Here is a 21081-nt window from a genome sequence, read left to right on the forward strand (position 1 = left end):
GCCAACATAGCCTTACTATCACCCAAATTAAAGAATTCGAAATTGCAAAAATATACAAAAAACTCGCTAACCTCACCAAACCTAACCCAACCTAACCTAACCATCACCGAAATCTAATATTTCAAGATTGTAAGATTTACACAAAACTTGCTATCCTCACCAAACCTAACCCAACCTTACCTAACCCAACCTTACCTAACCCAACCAAGACTAACTACCACCGAAATCAAAGAATTCAACATTGCAGAAATAAACAAAAAACTCGCAACCTCACCAAACCTAACCCAACCTAACCTAACCAGCACCGATATCAAATAATTCGATATTGTAAAATTTACACAAAACTCGCTATTCTCACCAAACTTAACCCAACCTAGCCTAACTATCACCCAAATCAAAGATTTCGAAATTGCAAAAATATAGAAAAAACTCGCATACCTCACCAAACCTAACCAAACCTTACGTTACCATCACGATAATCAAAGAATTAGAGATTGAAAGATTTACACAAAACTCGCTTACCTCACCAAACCTAACCCAACCAAGACTAACTACCACCGAAATCAAAGAATTCGACATTGCAGAAATATACAAAAAACTCGCTAACCTCACCAAACCTAACCCAACCTAACCTAACCAGCACCGATATCAAATAATTCGATATTGTAAAATTTACACAAAACTCGCTATTCTCACCAAACCTAACCCAACCTAGCCTAACTATCACCCAAATCAAAGAATTCGAAATTGCAAAAATATACAAAAAACTCGCTAACCTCACAAAACCTAACCCAACCTAACCTAACCATCACCGAAATCTAATAATTCGAGATAGTAAGATTTACACAAAACTCGCTATCCTCACCAAACCTCACCCAACCTAGCCTAACTATCACCGAAATAAAAGAAGTCAACATTGCAAAAATATACCAAAAACTCGGTTACCTCACCAAACCTAACCCAACCTAACCTAACCATCACCGATATCTAATAATTCGAGATAGTAAGATTTACACAAAACTCGCTATCCTCACCAAACCTCACCCAACCTAGCCTAACTATCACCGAAATAAAAGAAGTCGACATTGCAAAAATATACAAAAAACTCGGTTACCTCACCAAACTTAACCCAACCTAACCTAACCATCACCGAAATTAAAGAATTCGAGATTGAGGGATTTACACAAAACTCGCTTACCTCACCAAACTTAACCCAACCTAACCTTACCAGCACCGATATCAAATAATTCGATTTTGTTAAGTTTACACAAAACTCGCTTTTCTCACCAAACCTTAGCCAACATAGCCTAACTATCACCCAAATCAAAGAATTCGAAATTGCAAAAATATACAAAAAACTCGCTAACCTCACCAAACCTAACCCAACCTAACCTAACCATCACCGAAATCAAAGAATTCGAGATTAAGGGATTTACACAAAACTCGCTTACCTCACCAAACTTAACCCAACCTAACCTAACCAGCACCGAAATCAATTAATTCGAGATTGTAAGATTTACACAAAACTCGCTTACCTCACCAAACCTAACACAACCTAGCCTAACTATCACCGAATTCAAAGAAGTCGACATTGCAAAAATATACAAAAAACTCGCTTACCTCACCAAACCTAACCCAACCTAACCTTACCATCACCGAAATCAAAGAATTAGAGATTGTAAGATTTACACAAAACCCGCTTACCTCACAAAACCGAACCTAACCAAACCTTACTATCAGCGTAATCAAAGAATTCGAGATTGAAATATTTACACTAAACTCGCTAGCCTCACCAAACCCAAACCAACCTTACCTAACCATCACCGGATAGAAGGAATTCGACATTGTAAAAATACACATAAAACTTGCTAACCTCACCAAACCTAACCCAACCTAACCTAACCCTCACCGAAATCAAAGAATTCGAAATTGTTAGATTTTTACACAAAACTCGCTAACCTCACCAAACCTTACCCGACCTAGACTAACTATCAACAAAATCAAAGTATTCGACATTGCAAAAATATACAAAAAAACCGCTTACCTCACCAAATCTAACCCAACCTAACCTAACCAGCACCGAAATCAAAGAATTGGAGATTGTAAGATTTACACAAAACCCGCTTACCTCACAAAACCGAACCTTACCAAACCTAACCTTCACCGTAATCAAAGAATTCGAGATTGAAAGATTTACATAAAACTCGATTATCTCCCCAAACCTAACCCAACCCAACCTAACCATCACCGAAATCAAAGAATTCGAGATTGAAAGATTTACACAAAACTCGATAACCTCACCAAACCTAACCCAACCTAGCCTAACTATCACCGAAATGAAAGAATTCGACATTGCAAAAATATACAAAAAACTCGCTTACCTCACCAAACCTTACCCAACCTACCCTTACCAGCACCGAAATTAAAGAATTGGAGATTGTTAGATTTATACACAAAACTCGTTTACAACTACTTAAAACTTGCTTAAAACTACCTCACAAAACCGAACCCAACCAAACCTAACCATCACCGTATGCAAAGAATTCGAGATTAAAGATTAAAGATATCCACAAAACGTGCTAACCTCACCAAATCTAACCCAAACTTACGTAACCATCACCGAAATCAAAGAATTCGACATTGCTTAAATATCCACAAAAGGGGCTTACCTCACCAAACCTAACCCAACCTAACCTAACCATCAGCGAAATCAAAGAATCGGACATTGCAAAAATATACACAAAACGTGCTAACTTCACGAAATCTAACCCAATCTAACCTTACCATCAATGAAATCAATGAATTCGACATTGCAAAAATATACACAAAACGTGCTTACTTCACGAAACCTAACCCAACCTTACCTAACCATCACCGAAATCAAAGAATTCGACATTGCTTAAATATCCACAAATCGTGCTAACCTCACCAAATCTAACCCAACCTAACCTAACCATCACCGAAATCAAAGAATTCGACATTGCTTAAATATCTACAAATCGTGCTAACCTCACCAAATCTAACCCAACCTAACCTAACCATCACCGAAATCAAAGATTTTGACATTGCTTAAATATCCACAAATCGTGCTAACCTCACCAAATCTAACCCAACCTAACCTAACCATCACCGAAATCAAAGAATTCGACATTGCTTAAATATCCACAAATCGTGCTAACCTCACCAAATCTAACCCAACCTAACCTAACCATCACCGAAATCAAAGAATTCGACATTGCTTAAATATCCACAAAACGTGCTTACCTCACCAAACCTAACCCAACTTAACCTTACCATCTGGACAATCTTCATGTTGTTATGGTCGCTCCCCACCTAATATTTAGTACAAATGTATAAATAGAGGGCTACCGACGGTGCACAATATATCAGTATTAGTTAAATATTCGATAGGTGGTGTGCCAATCACCAAACACCAGCCGGCAGTCCCTCTTCTATTTTTTTAAATAAAGGAAAGTAAAAGCAACAGAAAGGAGTCATTATTACCACAATTACACATTTTTCCACCATCACCGGAATCAAAGAATTGGATATTGCAAAAATATACACAAAACGTGATAACTTCACGAAACCTAACTCAACCTAACCTTACCATCACCGAAATCAATGAATTCGACATTCCTAAAATATCCACAAAACGTCCTAACCTCACCAAATCTAACCCAACCTAACCTAACCATCACCGAAATCAAGGAATTCGACATTGCTTAAATATCCACAAAACAACTAACCGAACGTTTAACCGGACCTCACCTAACCCAACCCAACCCAACCATCACCGGAATCAAAGAATTCAACAATGTTAGATATAAAAATAACGTGCTAACCTAACCCAACCCAAACTAACCTTCACAGGAATCAAAAAATTCGACAATGCAAGATTAACCTAACCGAACTTTTTTTTTTCCGGCGGGGGGAAATCTTCTAGAAGACATCACTGACGTGTTTATTTCCGGTTGTAGTGTGGGATTTTTACCCACTAAAACCCCCCTCCTCTTCAGCTACCACCCGGCTACTAATTAAGTATTGCTCAAGGGTGGCAGCCAGGATAGCCATCTAGGCTTTCGTCATTTTACAAAGTCCGACTTCTTTTCTCTCGATCGCGTTCTGCCTCTTCTTTCTCCTGTATGATACATACTACAAACGTAGTGCACGCTGTCCACGCCTCTGCACTTTCAAGCATAGCAGGAATCATGTTAGTCGTCGTTAATGAGTTAACACCATGTTCATTTTTTAGATTGGTTCTATGTGCGTTCCATGCTGAACAATCGAATGCAGTGTGTTCAGCATCGTCGTTTTCTGCACCGCAGTGATGACATCCTGGTGTTGCTCTTTTTCCTATCTTGTGCAGATAGCTTCCGAAGCAGCCATGTCCTGTTAAAATTTGAGTTTGGTGAAAGCACAGTTCACCATGTTTTCTCCGGCTCCAAACCCTCAGGTTTCTGATGATTTGATGCGTCCACCGACCCTTAGTTGACGCATCCCATCGAGTCTGCCACAAAGACATAGTTCTTTCTTTTGAGTCATTTTTTTTCTCCCCTCTGTAGACCGCTTTCCGCTCTTCTGCGAGCAGATCGATGGGTGGTATGGCTGTTATTGCAAGGATGGCTGCTTCGGATACCATGCGATATGCAGCAGCAACTCTTAGCGCGCTTCTTCGCTGAACTCTTGCTATGTTGAGTCTCGCCTTTTTCGTTATCATTGCACCCACCTGAGTGGACTACTTCATTACAAAAATTTCTTCTGTTTGTTTTGGGTCCTCCTATGTTGGGCATCAGCCTGGCCAATTCTTCGGCAACTTCTGCTGCTTTTGCCGCCGCTTTTTCTGTATGTACAGTGAAGCGAAGTTTGTCATCCATACTCCCAGGTATCGGATTGATCTATTATATTTCACCTCGTGCCCGTCGATGAGGAGTTGCGGCGGTATTAACTTCCTTCGTCTGGTGAAGAACACGGCCTCAGTCTTTTGAATTGCTAATTCCAATCCAGCGTCCGACAGCCATCTCCTTATCTTTCCGATCGAGTCTTCACAAATAGCTCGCAAGAGTTCTACGGATTTCGCCGCAACTAGCAATGCTACATCGGTGATGGCGACTATCTTCGCCTCTGGGCAAAATGGAACACTTATAAGACCATCATACATGACATTCCACAGTGCAGGTCCAAGTACCGAGCCCTGTGGAACGCCTGCCGTGATCGTTCGCTGTCGTTGAACGCCATTACAGTTGTATTCCAGCTGTCTGTCCAAAAGATAACTTTTGATTATCCGCTCCAAGTATGCTGGTGTCTCAATTCTTTGGAGCGCTTCAAGGATCAGGTTCCATTTTGCTGAGTTGAATGCATTCTTAATATCAAGTGCAATCATTAGACATGCCCGCTTGCTTTGACACTTCCCTCCCATGCTTTCTTAACGGTGTCAATGACCTGTTGCATTGCCTCAATTGTCGAGCGCCCCGGGCGGAAGCCAAACTGGTGTGGCGAAAGTCCTTTCGTAGGATCCTCAAGGTACTTCTGTAGCCGCTGTAGAATCAGTCTCTCCAAAAGCTTGCCGAGTCCGTCCAGCATGCAAATAGGTCTGTATGCAGATGGGCTATTCTGGACCTTGTTTCCCTTCGGAATAAGTACCAATCTTTGTCTCTTCCAAGAAGAAGGAAACGTCCCTTCTGTCAGACAAGAGTTGTAGACTGCAAGTAGTAGTGCAGGATCTGAGTCAGCGACCCGTCTGATGATTGCGTTTGGGACGCAGTCCGGTCCTGGGGCTTTGTTCGTCTGTGGTCGTCTGGCAGCCATGTTTAGTTCCTCGTCAGTAAAGATGGGTATTTGTTCGGTTACATCATTGTCCATATTTCTCCTGACGATGAAGTCAGAATTTTCCCGGGTCAAGAAGAGTCCAACAAATACCATCTCCAGATTTGATTGGTTGGCGAGGTAAGGATCATCTATCGATCGCCGAAGTTTCCTCCTCACAATCTTATAAGGTGTACTCCATGGATCGGCGTTGACAGAGTTGCACATCTCTTCCCAGCACTGCGATTTGCTTCTTGATTGCGTTGCGCAAAGCCTTTCTAGCCTCTTTATACGCTTGACGTCGCTCGTCATATATATATATATATATATATATATATATATATATATATATATATATATATATATATATATATATATATATATATATATATATACAGTGGCGGACTGGCCATACAAGCGTACATGCCCGATGGCATGTGGGCCCCACTATCCGTTAGAAAATATGGGCCCTCAGTAAAATTAAATAACTTTTTAACTATTTCACGTGTGTAAAACTTTATAGGATATTGCACTTTGGGACCTAGAGTTTGGGTATTTCAACAAAACAAATTTCTTACGATATACACAAACAACTAATACCTGCTTTAACAGCCCAAGGATCGGTTAACTTTTTTTATTAGGCTCGAAATGTAAGTTTCAACATTTGCGTGGGCCCTTTTACCGGGCCCATTTCCAATCTCAAGGTTATTTAATATTTCCAACCTATGTAACAACTACCTAATGAAATAAAAATGGGAATAAACAAATTTCCGTGAATAATATAAACTGAATTGCTTAAAACAATTTTGATAGGACGATTCATCATCAACCAGCGATTTAAATTTACTTCATACATACTTTCAAAATAACATTTGATTATACTTCGACGATATAGTAAGATTTAAATACACAATTTTAAACAGTTTCCGAATATAATATCTATTCCTAATCTAGACACATCCATGTATATAGAAACATAGGATAGGGGCCCCTCCCCAAAATCTCGATTTTCGATTAACATTAATTGAAAATATTATGCATTTTTTGTTTTCAGGGACGTAATTTGGGGGGGGCACTCGCCCCCCTAAATTAAGGAATAGGTGAATTTAGAAAATATTATGAATTTAATGATTAATGAGATACTATGGATCTATGAATGCTGCGTTTATTTCTTATATTATGTTACTTTTGTGTAACTAATAAAATAATCGCTGCTATGTGCTTTGAAAAAAAAAGATTTTATTATTTTGAAGCAAATATATTTTGGTTTTTAAGTGGTATGCCTTGGGTAACATTCTTAGAAACTGTTTATCCCATTGAGCGAATCGTTAGAAAGGTCGCCTTTACTTTATTTTGTCTCAAATGTGTATCGTTTATTTTTCCGAAAGTTTGTATATTTTTTTTATATACTGATACATTTTGATGGTCGACTTTTGTTTTGCGACCATGTGAAGATTTTTGGAAAAAAATTTTCGCCTGCGGCGCTTTTTTGGCTTTTTACATAAAATATTTTTATATATATTTTTTCAAAAATAAGCTTATTTTTTCATATTGTATATTTTCAATTTTTATTCCGATATAAAAAAGATTTTTTGAAAAAAAATTCAATTTGACCAATCTTTGCCTGCCCCCCAGGCAAAAGCTGAAATGACGTCCCTGATTGTTTTCTACCGAAAGTAAAAGCCGCTTTTATGCCGCATTCTTTTATGATGCATTCTATTTACCTAGGACAAGGATTAAAACGAAATATACAATGTAATTTATGGATCTATATTGCTTTTGCCATTTTTCTTGTACCTAAATTTGTTTATTCCCATTTTTGAAAATTTTATTTATTTTTTGCCCTTGATTTTTAGCGTGATGGAAAGAAGAAAATTTTGTTATATGTGGGGGGGGGACAATTTTTTTTAACCCTGGGTGGGGCCCCCTTTGACTCCTGGCATGCACTGATTTCAGTCCCAGTCCGCCACTGTATATATATATATATATATATATATATATATATATATATATATATATATATATATATATATATATATATATATATATATATATATATATATATATATATATATATATATTTATATATATATATATATATATATATATATATATATATATATATATATATATATATATATATATATATATATATATATATATATATATATATATATATATATATATATATATATATATATATATATATATATATATATATATATATATATATATATATATATATATATATATATATATATATATATATATATATATATATATATATATATATATATATATATATATATATATATATATATATATATATATATATATATATATGTGGGATCCAAAGATATAGGGAGGATTGCGGGAGAGATAATCAAAGACGATGTTGGTCCATCAATGTACGTTTATTATACCATTGAGTATAAACACGTGCGCGTACGCACCACCGGCGGCCGCCCGGCCAACGGTTCGACTACTCACCGTCAGTTGGCATCACACTTCTGCCAACTCACAAACAGTGTACACTCATGTGTACCACTGTTTGTACATCACTCCTTAACATTACCCATTACATAATTCGCTCACATACATAAAATCCCACATTCGGCCATACCTGACATAAATACGTCTCGGATTTACAGTAGTACATAAACAATAGAACAGGTGATATGTAATAATTGAAGAAAACACAAATCATCTTTCATTCTTTGTAGTGTTTCATCTTTCATTCTTTGTAATGTTTCATCTTTCATTCTTTGTAATGTTTCATCTTTCATTATTTATTCATTTAAAATAAAAATAGTTTATCAGCATTAAAAATAACATATTTCGTCGTAAACAATAAAAATATTCGTGGTTCGCAGCTATACATTAGCGTTTCTTCGTTCTTCAGCGTCACCTCACACGTGGCACCACCGACCCTTGACACCGATCCCCTCTCCAAACCCTCAGGTACCGTCAGGTCCAACCGTCTGTTGAAACCTATAGAAGAGTGACCGTGCCAACAAGCCGTCGTGATAGACCACCGTGGATCGTCAGCCTTGGAATTCGACGCGCCTCTGCACCGCCAACAAAACGCGTTTACCTTCACTATATTCGCAATGAACAACACATTCAAACACACACACAATCACACTATGATTCTCAGCTGATGGTCGTCTGTAAGCTCGTCTCGTCATCTGTCATCGTCGCGGCGATGTCAAATTGCGCGCGGCTTGTGACGTCACGCTCCGTCCTCGACGCTGACGCGTCATACTCCGTCGCGGCTGATGTCATCGTCGATGTCCTTGTCATCTTGGTAGTCGTTGGTCATCACAGTCATCAGGGTCCTCGTAGCACACGTCCGCCACTATGTTATGATGATAGCCGCCGACTCCAATTTCTCCGGAACACCCGTGGAATATTCTCGAACACGAATGGCCGCCATCTGTCAGATTGCCGGCGTCTTCTCCTCTCTCGCAATCTTAATCCCTATCCCGGAACCGAGCCCCCATTTGTGGGATCCAAAGATATAGGGAGGATTGCGGGAGAGATAATCAAAGACGATGTTGGTCCATCAAAGTACGTTTATTGTACCATTGAGTATAAACACGTGCGCGTACGCACCACCGGCGGCCGCCCGGCCAACGGTTCGACTACTCACCGTCAGTTGGCATCACACTTCTGCCAACTCACAAACAGTGTACACTCATGTGTACCACTGTTTGTACATCACTCCTTAACATTACCCATTACATAATTCGCTCACATACATAAAATCCCACATTCGGCCATACCTGACATAAATACGTCTCGGATTTACAGTAGTACATAAACAATAGAACAGGTGATATGTAATAATTGAAGAATAGGTTCCGGGATAGGGATTAAGATTGCGAGAGAGGAGAAGACGCCGGCAATCTGACAGATGGCGGCCATTCGTGTTCGAGAATATTCCACGGGTGTTCCGGAGAAATTGGAGTCGGCGGCTATCATCATAACATAGTGGCGGACGTGTGCTACGAGGACCCTGATGACTGTGATGACCAACGACTACCAAGATGACAAGGACATCGACGATGACATCAGCCGCGACGGAGTATGACGCGTCAGCGTCGAGGACGGAGCGTGACGTCACAAGCCGCGCGCAATTTGACATCGCCGCGACGATGACAGATGACGAGACGAGCTTACAGACGACCATCAGCTGAGAATCATAGTGTGATTGTGTGTGTGTTTGAATGTGTTGTTCATTGCGAATATAGTGAAGGTAAACGCGTTTTGTTGGCGGTGCAGAGGCGCGTCGAATTCCAAGGCTGACGATCCACGGTGGTCTATCACGACGGCTTGTTGGCACGGTCACTCTTCTATAGGTTTCAACAGACGGTTGGACCTGACGGTACCTGAGGGTTTGGAGAGGGGATCGGTGTCAAGGGTCGGTGGTGCCACGTGTGAGGTGACGCTGAAGAACGAAGAAACGCTAATGTATAGCTGCGAACCACGAATATTTTTATTGTTTACGACGAAATATGTTATTTTTAATGCTGATAAACTATTTTTATTTTAAATGAATAAATAATGAAAGATGAAACATTACAAAGAATGAAAGATGAAACATTACAAAGAATGAAAGATGAAACACTACAAAGAATGAAAGATGATTTGTGTTTTCTTCAATTATTACATATCACCTGTTCTATTGTTTATGTACTACTGTAAATCCGAGACGTATTTATGTCAGGTATGGCCGAATGTGGGATTTTATGTGTGTGAGCGAATTATGTAATGGGTAATGTTAAGGAGTGATGTACAAACAGTGGTACACATGAGTGTACACTGTTTGTGAGTTGGCAGAAGTGTGACGCCAACTGACGGTGAGTAGTCGAACCGTTGGCCGGGCGGCCGCCGGTGGTGCGTACGCGCACGTGTTTATACTCAATGGTACAATAAACGTACTTTGATGGACCAACATCGTCTTTGATTATCTCTCCCGCAATCCTCCCTATATCTTTGGATCCCACATATATATATATATATATATATATATATATATATATATATATATATATATATATATATATATATATATATATATATATATATATATATATATATATATATATATATATATATATATTCACATATACATACATACACATATACATATACATATACATATACACATACACATACATTACATACATCCATAAACATACAAACATTATACATGCATATACACATAAACACATAAATACACATAAATAAAGATAAATTACTCATATATATATATATATATATATATATATATATATATATATATATATATATATATATATATATATATATATATATATAAATAAAAAATAGCATACATATATAAATAAAGATAAAACCAACATACATACATACACATTATGCTAAATAAGAACATTACAAAATGAAAACAATATGTGTAAATATGTATGTAGCTAGAAGTCATTTAAAATATGCTGCCTGACAGAACTGTATGATGAAGTAAAAACATTAAGGCTCCCAGAAAGCAGGTTAAATAGTCGAATGGCTCTTGAAAGGGGTGAGTCATCAAGCACATTAGTTCTGGCCCGAATAGGCAGGAATAGAGTTCTGGAGCGAGATTCTCTCAGTTTCTCAGGTACTCTAAGTTTAAGATTACACAGAACTTCAGGAAGATGACATTCACCCCTTAGAATTTTTAGAAAAAGCTTACCAAGATGATTGTTTCTACGTGAAGCTAAGGAGTCAAAGCCCAAGGAGTCCATGACAAACTTACTGGGAAATAAGTAGGGATAGCGCCCAAACTCTCTCATGTAGAGATAGCGAAGAAATTTTCTTTGCACCCTCTCTAACATTAGCGTGTACCTTAAATGATTAGGACTCCATATGGCCGAACCAGATTCAAGCAAACTGCGCACCAATGTAGTATACAGTAAACGCGTCACTCTGGTGCTATTAAAGGCGCGTGAGTTTCTGATGACGAAGCCTAAAGTTTTTGTAGCCCTATTGCACACATCTTGGATATGAGAATTAAAATTCCAGATATTTGAAAAAGTAATTCCCAAATCCTTGATATGTGTGTGACGGGCAAGAATAGAGCCATCAATGTTGTAACCAAATTCAATTGATGATCGAGATCTGGAAAAAGAGACAATGTGACACTTGTCAACGCTTATCGGAAGACAATTTGAGTGTGACCAAATAACGAGTGAATCTAAATCGCTCTCTAGCAGTAGAGCATCGGAAGAAGATTCAACGCACCTAAAAAGTTTTAGATCATCTGCATATAATAAGAAGTTGCAGTTGTGGAATATTTCCCTAATATCTTTAACAAATAAAATGAATAGTAAGGGGCCGAGATTAGAACCCTGTGGGACACCAGAGCAGGTTGGGTATTCAACAGAAGAATAAATTCCATATTTTACAAACTGACGTCGATCCTTGAGATAATTTGTGAATAACTGAGAGAGACCATATGAGAAACCATAACCAATTAGTTTATTGATAAGGATGGAGTGATTTACTTTGTCGAAAGCCTTTTCGAAATCCGTGTAAACAGTATCTGTTTGAATATTAGCATCCAAGGAACCTGTTACAAAACCAGAAAATGACAACAAATTTGTGGTCGTTGAACGTTGTGGACGAAATCCATGTTGCTGATCAATAATCATACTCTGGCAATGATTGAAAATATACCTATGAAGTATAATTTCAAAAAGTTTTGCAGAAGAGGATATTATAGCAACCGGGCGATAGTTTCTAATGGAATACTTATCACCTTTTTTATGGATCGGAGTTACTTTCGAACACTTCCATGATACAGGAAAAACTGAAGTCTTCAGCATTAAGATTAAAAATAAAAATCAATGGAGACGAGAGTCTAGGCTCACTACCCTTTAAAATGAAATCTGGAATGAAATCTGGTCCAAAAGATTTAATATTTTTAATTTTACCAAAACCGTAGCGTAAATCAGATAGTTCTCTTCCCCGCATCTGAAGCATGTCTCTCGATGTGGATTGCTGCAAGTCGTCGATCTGTGGCCGAGGCCCTGACACCGATAACACCTCATGACGCTAATTCTTCGGCGCACCCTACACCTCAGGAATCCTATTTTTACTTTCCCTGCATGTTACAGTTGGACTCCAATTTTGGCAGGAAGGCTAACTATTGCTAGTTGGGTGCCTCTCGTACCGACTTTTAAGTATCTAACTGTGATATCCTCTTTTTTCAGAGCGCTGTTGTTCTCGCATAATGCAGTAACAATGTCACTTTCTTCTTCGCCTTCCGGGATGTCGAGGATTGTTATTGTCTCGATTGGTACAAGTCCTCTCGCGGCGTTTGGCTTTCCCAGTGCTCCAGCTATTACCCCTGCCAGGTCCACTGGATCCTTTGAGCCTCTTGCCAGCTCTATAATGGCGTCGCCTTTGCGCGTCTTGCGGATAGCTGTTAATTCGTATCCAATCTCGTCCGGTTTTACCTCTCGGAGCATTTTCACCATCTCTGCGTATGTTTTCCCACTTTCTTGATTGCTGATGAGGACAGCATCTCTCTTGTAACGTGGCTTCCTTTGTTTTAAAGTTTTTTCCTTCTCATTGTCTTTTTCCTTTTAAATACCAGTGCCTTGTCGTGTGTGACATCTGCTTTGAACCAGTTTCCAGTCGTCTTCTGTGTGGTCATTCTAAGTGGGCACTGCGGGTTCAATGGTGGCAATTGCCTTTTTTAATCCCATAATTGCGTTTTCCGCGTGTTGTAAACTCTTTCTGACCTTTCTTGTTGATGTAATCTCTTTTTTGGTAAGATTTAGCTTTCGGGCTCCTTTCTTATTCCGATCAGTGTTTTCTTTTGGAATCGGTTTTGCAGTCTTTCCCGCATTCACAATGTTGTCTGCAGCCATTACATTGTTTTGACAACGGCATTCTGTGGTATAGTTCTTTTCTGCCGCTTCTCTCAGTTTATTCGTTAACGACAGCATTACTGAAATACCTTTTTTAATTGGCTTGTGGACGTTATCATGATTGCTGATGAAGGTTATGAGCTCATTCACTTCAGTTTCTATACTATTTATTATTTCGTTTAATTTACTATTCTCCATTGTGATTCCTACGAGTAGCTAGGGAAATAAAAGTCCGTCCGATCAGAGCCCCGCGTAGTCGGATAAGCCTGATACTCCGAAGGGTCGGCTGGTACTTACCTAACCCAACCTAACCCAACCATCACCGGATTCAAAGAATTAGACAATGCAAGATTAACCTAACCAAACGTTTAACCCAACCTCACCTAACCCAACCTAACCCAACCATCACCGAAATCGAAGAATTCAACAATGCTAGATATACACCAAACGTGCCAACCTAACCCAACCCAACCTAACCATCACCGGAATCGAAGAATTCAACAATGCTAGATATACAACTAACCCAACCAAACCCAACCATTACCGGAATCAAAGAATTCGACAATGCAAGATTAACCTAACCAAACGTTTAACCCTTTGACTGCTACAACAACGATAAATCGTTGTTTTGAAATCGGCGAAGATTGCTACGACGATCGTTGTTGTCGTCATTAATTGTCGTATTTCAATACTTTCTTTGAGCCGCCAGCGCATCAGTGGCACGAAACATTTTTTTTATATACGTATTTATATTTATTTTTCAATCAAGCTTTATAAATATTTATCAATTTTTTAAATAAAAGCTCTTCAATTTCGGGTTCATCATCAAAGTAAATTTCGGGTTCATTGTCAAAGTCATATAAAGAGTTATTACTTGGGAATTGATTATTGTCGATAAATTCATTTTCAGAATCAGTAGAGCTGCTGATTTGTCGAGTTCCTCGGCGAGGAGCTATTATTTCGCTTTCGTCACTTTCACTGTCCGATTTCATTTTGCAGAGTTAAAATAAATAGCAAAAAAACAATAGAAATCCGCTTTCAATTATATAGGTCACGAGACGTCACGAATTCGTGCAATCAATCAAATGCAACTGAAATGCATACAAAATGTTTATGATACATGTTGAAAAATTATTTGATTATTAGAAGCTTCGCATCCTTGTGTGTCTCGCTCACACGTACACAATTAAAACCAAGAAAGAAAGAGAGAAAGACCGCTACCTGTTTCAAATGTATCGCATGTTGTAAGGATATATCGATGCCTAAAAATAGATTATTGAAAAAAATAATGCGTCGGAAAACAATCGTCAAAACTTATTTAGTGTATATATGTACATAGGTATCTCTTTTGCACGCACGCATGTAAAAGCAAGACAGAAAGAAAAAGCACGAGTCCAGAACTGCTTCTTAAAAATGTATTATAAAAATTACGCGCGTTCGGCAAAGTAAGTATGTAAAAAAAATATAATATTTTTTTTTTCAAAATTATTACAAATGTAAGCATTTTTCGCTTGGACATTGAAAAACCTCGTAGCAGCCAAAGGGTAAACCCAACCTCACCTAGCCCAACCTAACCCAACCATCACCAGAATCGAAAAATTCGACAATGTTATATAAACAACTAACCCAACCCAACCTTACCATCACCGGTATCAAAGAATTCGACAATGCAAGATTAACCTAACCAAACGTTTAACCCAACCTCACCTAGCCCAACCTAACCCAACCATCACCGGAATCGAAAAATTCGACAATGCTAGATATACAACTTTTTTTTTTTTTTTCCCGTGAGAGGGGAAAACCTTGCATAGCCCCCCCCCCCCCCCGGCCCGAATTCCAGGGGGAGTGTGAGATTTTTACTCACTAAAAACCCCTCTCTCTTTCAGTTGCTGCCGGACCCGCACTTAAGCATTACCAGGCAGCAGCTGGCCTTGCGCAATGCGCTCACACAGGAGACGGCAGAGGCCCACCTCAGGTCGCGGTGCTCTTATCGAGTCCTACGACTCAGAAACAGGCTCCTGGCGTCTCCTTTACCTTTCGGACTGCAACTTCTCCCCGATCACGGAGGCAGCAAAGGCCTCCCAAGCCGACCAGCTCCCTCTGTCGCGGAGCATGGAACCCATCACCATCCCCGTCCATAGCGTTTCCTCCCCGATCGCCGCTTTGAGGGCCTCTCTCGGGGCATTCCACGCAGGACAGTGAAGCAATGTATGCTCCGCATCATCATCAGCTGCCTCACAGTGGTGGCAGCTTGGTGTTGCTTCTTTCCTTATCTTGTGCAGATAGGTTCCGAAGCAACCGTGTCCTGTCAACAACTGGGTGAGGTGATAGCGCAGGTCGCCGTGTGTCCTTCCGCACCATTGCTTCAGGTCATCGACGAGCCTTTGCGTCCACCTCTCCCCAGTAGCTGACTCCCACCGCTGCTGCCACTGTATCATGGTGGCATCCCTCGCTTCGCTTCTTTTCAACCCGCCGTGTGTCGCCTTTCGCTCAACCGCAAGCAGGTCCATAGGCGGTGTGCCAGCAAGCACCAGTGCGGCATCTTCCGATACCGTGCGGTACGCCGAAACGACCCTCAGAGCGCTCTGTCTCTGCATTCCAGCCATTTTCTGCCTAGTGCGCTCCGCTTTAAGGGAGTCACACCAGACGGGAGCGCCGTACAAGAGTATGGAGTGGACCACCGAGCTCAGGAGTTTTCTCCTAGCACTCTTAGGTCCACCCACATTTGGCATGAGGCGGGCCAACTGACAGGCCGTCACGTCCTCCCTGGCGGATGCCCGCTCCACATGCTCCGTGAACCTGAGCTTTTGGTCGAGCTGGATTCCGAGGTATCGCATCGAATCACGGAACGGCACCTCAAAACCCTCCAGCTCCAATTTCGGCGGGCCGAAACCTCTTCGTCTGGTGAAGAACACTGCCTCCGTCATCTAGACTGCTAATTCCAGCCCAGCGCGATCTAGCCATGTCTTTACCCGATAGAGCGCGTCATTACCGCAGATCTCCACGCTTCTGAGGGATTTCGCAACCACCATGATTGCGACATCGTCAGCAAAAGCAACGGCGCTGGCACTCTCCGGGAGCTCCACCCTCAGTAACCCGTCATACATAGCGTTCCACAGGACTGATCCGAGGACAGAGCCCTGCGGGACGCCCGACGAGAGTCGCCGCGAGGAGAGATCACCGGTAGTGCCGCACCGGTACTCCAGCAGTCGGTCTTCAAAGTAACTCTCCAGCAGTCTCGTCAGGTAGCGGGGCACCCGATAGTCCTCCCCGACGGCTCTTAGGATATTATCCCATCGAGCCGAGTTGAAGGCGTTTCGGATGTCCAGTGCCACCAGAGCGACATGCTTGCTCCGCTTCACAGATCCTTCCCATGCCGATCGTACTGTTACGACGACATGGTTGACGGCGTCGATCATTGATCGGCCCCGCCTGAATCCGTATTGAAGCGGGGAGAGTCCCGTGGCGTCATCTTCGAGGAACGGCTGAAGTCTCTGGAGAGTCAGTCTCTCCAGGAGCTTCCCGAATCCATCGAGCATACACAGCGGCCTGTAAGAGGACGGTCCCACCGCAGGGCTCTTCTTAGGTATTAGCACGAGCTTTTGCCTCTTCCAAACCCCGCCGAAGGTCCCCTCCCGCAGGCACGCATTGTAGACGTCGAGTAGGACATCGGGGAAGGCCCGCCGAGACTATTTCGTTCGGGACTCCATCCGGGCCCGGAGCTTTGTGGGCCTTAAGGCCCTTCAGGGCCCGCTCCAGTTCGCCCTTTTGGAACAGCGGGCATTCCTCACCATCAGTTGGGACGTCGATCACTCGCGCTCTCTCCAGGTGTTCCGGAAAGAGCCCATCGACCACAGTTTTCAGATTCTCCGGGTCGTCGAGATAGGGATCGGCCGACCGACCGCGCAGCTTCTGTCGCACTATTTTGTACGGCAGTCCCAACGGATCGGTGTCGACCATCTCACACAGCTCCCGCCAGCACTTCTTTTTACTGTCCTTGATGGCACCCTTGAGTGCCTTCCGCGCATTTCGGTACAGTTCATCCGCCTCCAGGGTGTGCCCTACTCTCTGCGCAAGCGTTCTGAGGGCAAGGCAACTCTTACGGAGCCCAGTTATGGTGTCGTTCCACCAATACACCGGCCTCCTCATAGTGCCCCTCCCTTTTCGAGTCATTGCAGAGTCACACGCGCGTTTGGTCAGCACGCCGAGTGCCTCTACCATTGCCTCGGCCCTGGAAGCAGAGTAAACTGTGCCACCGCCAGCAGAGAACGTCTCTTCGAGTGCCAGGACATCGACACTGCGGATGCACCAGCCAATCTCGTTGGCGATTGGGCCCCCGCGACCAGCCGGGGCACCCACGATCTCATTCCAGATGTGCTGGTGGTCGCTGTGCGAGTAGTCGTCCAAGACCTTCCAGTTGTTGATTATGCCCACAATGCCGTCGTCAACGAAGGTGACGTCAACGACGGAGCCACCGGCCCCCCTGCGAAACGTGAGCTCATTGCCCACGTTTGCCGGGGTCAACTGGAGGCTAGCGGCCAACTCACTGAGGAGGATTCCCCTTCGATCCGTGATCGAAGACCCCCAACTTGCCGACTTGGCGTTGAAGTCTCCGGACACTACGATATAGGTTCCTCTCTTGACTCCTCTGAGATCAAATTCAAGACGACCCAAATCGTCTTCGAACTGCGGTAGGTCCGAGTTCGGGGAGAAGTAGCAGCTATAGATCCGCAGACCCGCCAGCTCAACCCAGACAAACCCACACACCGCCGGATCAGATGAACCGATTACTCGATGCTGGGTTGAGGGAACGTAAATCGCTTCCGTGGCCGAAGCATCAGAGTACCAGGAACTAGTTCTGTTCCTCCACTGCTCCGACACAACAACAATGTCCGCCGCCAACTCGACCGACTTCTGCAGCAGAAGATCCTGAGCGGCACGGCAGTGTCCCAAGTTGATTTGAAGGACTCTAGCCATTTTTGTGCAAACTTACCCTCTTTTTTAGTTGTAATGCCTGCCTAAATGCCTCACACCATGCGCTTCCGAGACGATGGGTAGCACTCCGGCCCACCTTCGCGCAGAGAGCACAGTGTGGTGAGTCGCTGCACTCCGCCGCTTTGTGCCCCGTTTTGCCGCAGCAGTTGCAGAGCAAAGACCTATCTTCGCGCATACAGCCAGCAGCAATGTGTCCAAAGGCTCGACAGCGGTAGCACTGCTGCAGGTCTACTTTTTCTCTTAGCCTGCACCTGACGAGTCCGACTCGTACGCGACCCTCCTTGAGCAGCGCGTCGGTCTCGGTGGTGCAGGGCAAGGTCACCGTGCAGGTGAGCGTACCTCCGGAGGCTGGACGCAGCCTCTGCACTCGCACCTGCTCACGACAATTGGTGCCAAGGACCCGTACGAGGGCATCCTCCACGTCGCGAGATTCGAGACCCTCATAGAGGTCCCTGGTGAAACACTGGCGGGTGGGGAGCGACCGTCGGACATCCGCCGCCAATCCTGCAGCCTTCCGAATGACGTCCTCCAGGGCGCCGCCGCGGCTCTCTCATCCTGTCAAGCGCAGGATGAGGGTGCCCTTCGTGCCTCTTCGAATGGAGTGGATCTCCGGGGGCTTCTCTTCGCCTTTCCCCCATTCCGTTTCATTCACGGCCTTGAGTATGGCCGCGTAAGAGAACGGAGTGGTAGTGACATCCGTGCCAGCGGCACCAGCAACCTTTGTGTGTGGCCTGATGACAATCACTTCCGTCCTATCACGTGGCTTAATCCTGAACTTAGGCTGTAACTTAGGCTTGTAGGCTTCGGCGGTGGGGGTACACTCTGTTTTTTCTTTTCTTCCAGTGGCAAAGGGCTGGAGCCCACTGTCTTCCTCTTTTTTTTTTTTGGTTTTCGCCTTTTCTTCTCTTTTCATCTTGCTTTTGTCTTCAGTAGATGTTTGGCAATAGGCGTCATGTCTGTCTTTCTGCCAGTTTTCCAATTTTTTGAACTTTGCAGCGATAGATGCCAAAGAATCTTTTATTATATTATGGACATTGGTTTTTTCGCTCATGAATTTTTGTAGGCTTTCAATATCCGCTCCAATCTCGCTTATTGTGTTTTGTATATGAATGCTTTTCTTCATTTTGATTCCCATCGATTAGCTAGGGAAAAAAAAAGTCCAACCGACCAGAGCCCCGCTTGGCCGGCTAAGCCTAAATACACTCAGTGGGTCGGCATGCCCACTGAGGCCTCGTTAACGACCTGTTATTTAACGTCTTCAGGCCATGAATCCCTCAGCACGATTACATACACCTTGGATTAAAGACGTGGTTCGCTTTGGTTTAGTCCGCCGACGCCTATCCTACATCCCACCCGGATACGCGCCTATCTAGCATCTCCCCCCACTAGATGATACGGTGGACTGTAAGCCCCCTAGCCACGACAAGGCCCAAACCGTGTAGGAGGGCTAGACATACAACTAACCCAACCCAACCCAACCATCACCGGAATCAAAGAATTCGACAATGCAAGATTAACTTAACCGAACGTTTAACCCAACCTCACCTAACCCAACCTAACCCAACCATCACCGGAATCAAATAATTCGACAATGCAAGCCAACCCAACCATCACCGGAATCGAAGAATTCAACAATGCTAGATATACAACTAACCCAACCCAACCTAACCATCACCGGAATCAAAGAATTCGACAATGAAAGATAAACCTAACCAAACGTTTATCCCAACCTCACCTAACCCAACCTAACCCAACCATCATCGGAATCGAAGAATTCAACAATGCTTTTTATGCCATAATGTTGGATACGACCCAAGATATCACCAAAAAAAACCAATTAAGTATGGTTATACGACACATTATTCGGGATGAATATCAACAACCCACAAACTTCAATATTAGTGAAACATTTTTAGGATTTTTTGAATTTAGCGGTCATTCGGCAGAAGATATAAGTACCAAGTAATGGAATTGTTAAAACACATGAATATATCTATTGAAAAATATTACGGCCAAGGATATGATGGAGCAAGTTTTATGAGTGGTGTATATAGTGGTGTCCAAACGAGGATAAAAAGTATTCAATCAAATGCGGAATATGTACATTGTGCTAGTCATAATTTAAATTTAATTATCAACGACAGCATTATCAATTGCTATGAAGTATCGTCATTCTTTGTTACTATTAAGAATATCTATATATTTTTTGGCAACACCATAAAAAGATGGGATCTTCTTTCTAGATTTTTTACGGAATCAGAAGTTTCATTAAAAAAACTGAATCCTACTCGTTGGTCAAGTAGAGTGCAATCGATATTAGCAGTGAAGCTTCGTTTTACCGACATAATAAAGACATTGGTGGAAATAAATCTAAAATCAACAAAAA

This window comes from Arctopsyche grandis, chromosome 11 (genome assembly GCF_051622035.1).
Source record: "Arctopsyche grandis isolate Sample6627 chromosome 11, ASM5162203v2, whole genome shotgun sequence".
NCBI lineage: Eukaryota > Metazoa > Arthropoda > Insecta > Trichoptera > Hydropsychidae > Arctopsyche > Arctopsyche grandis.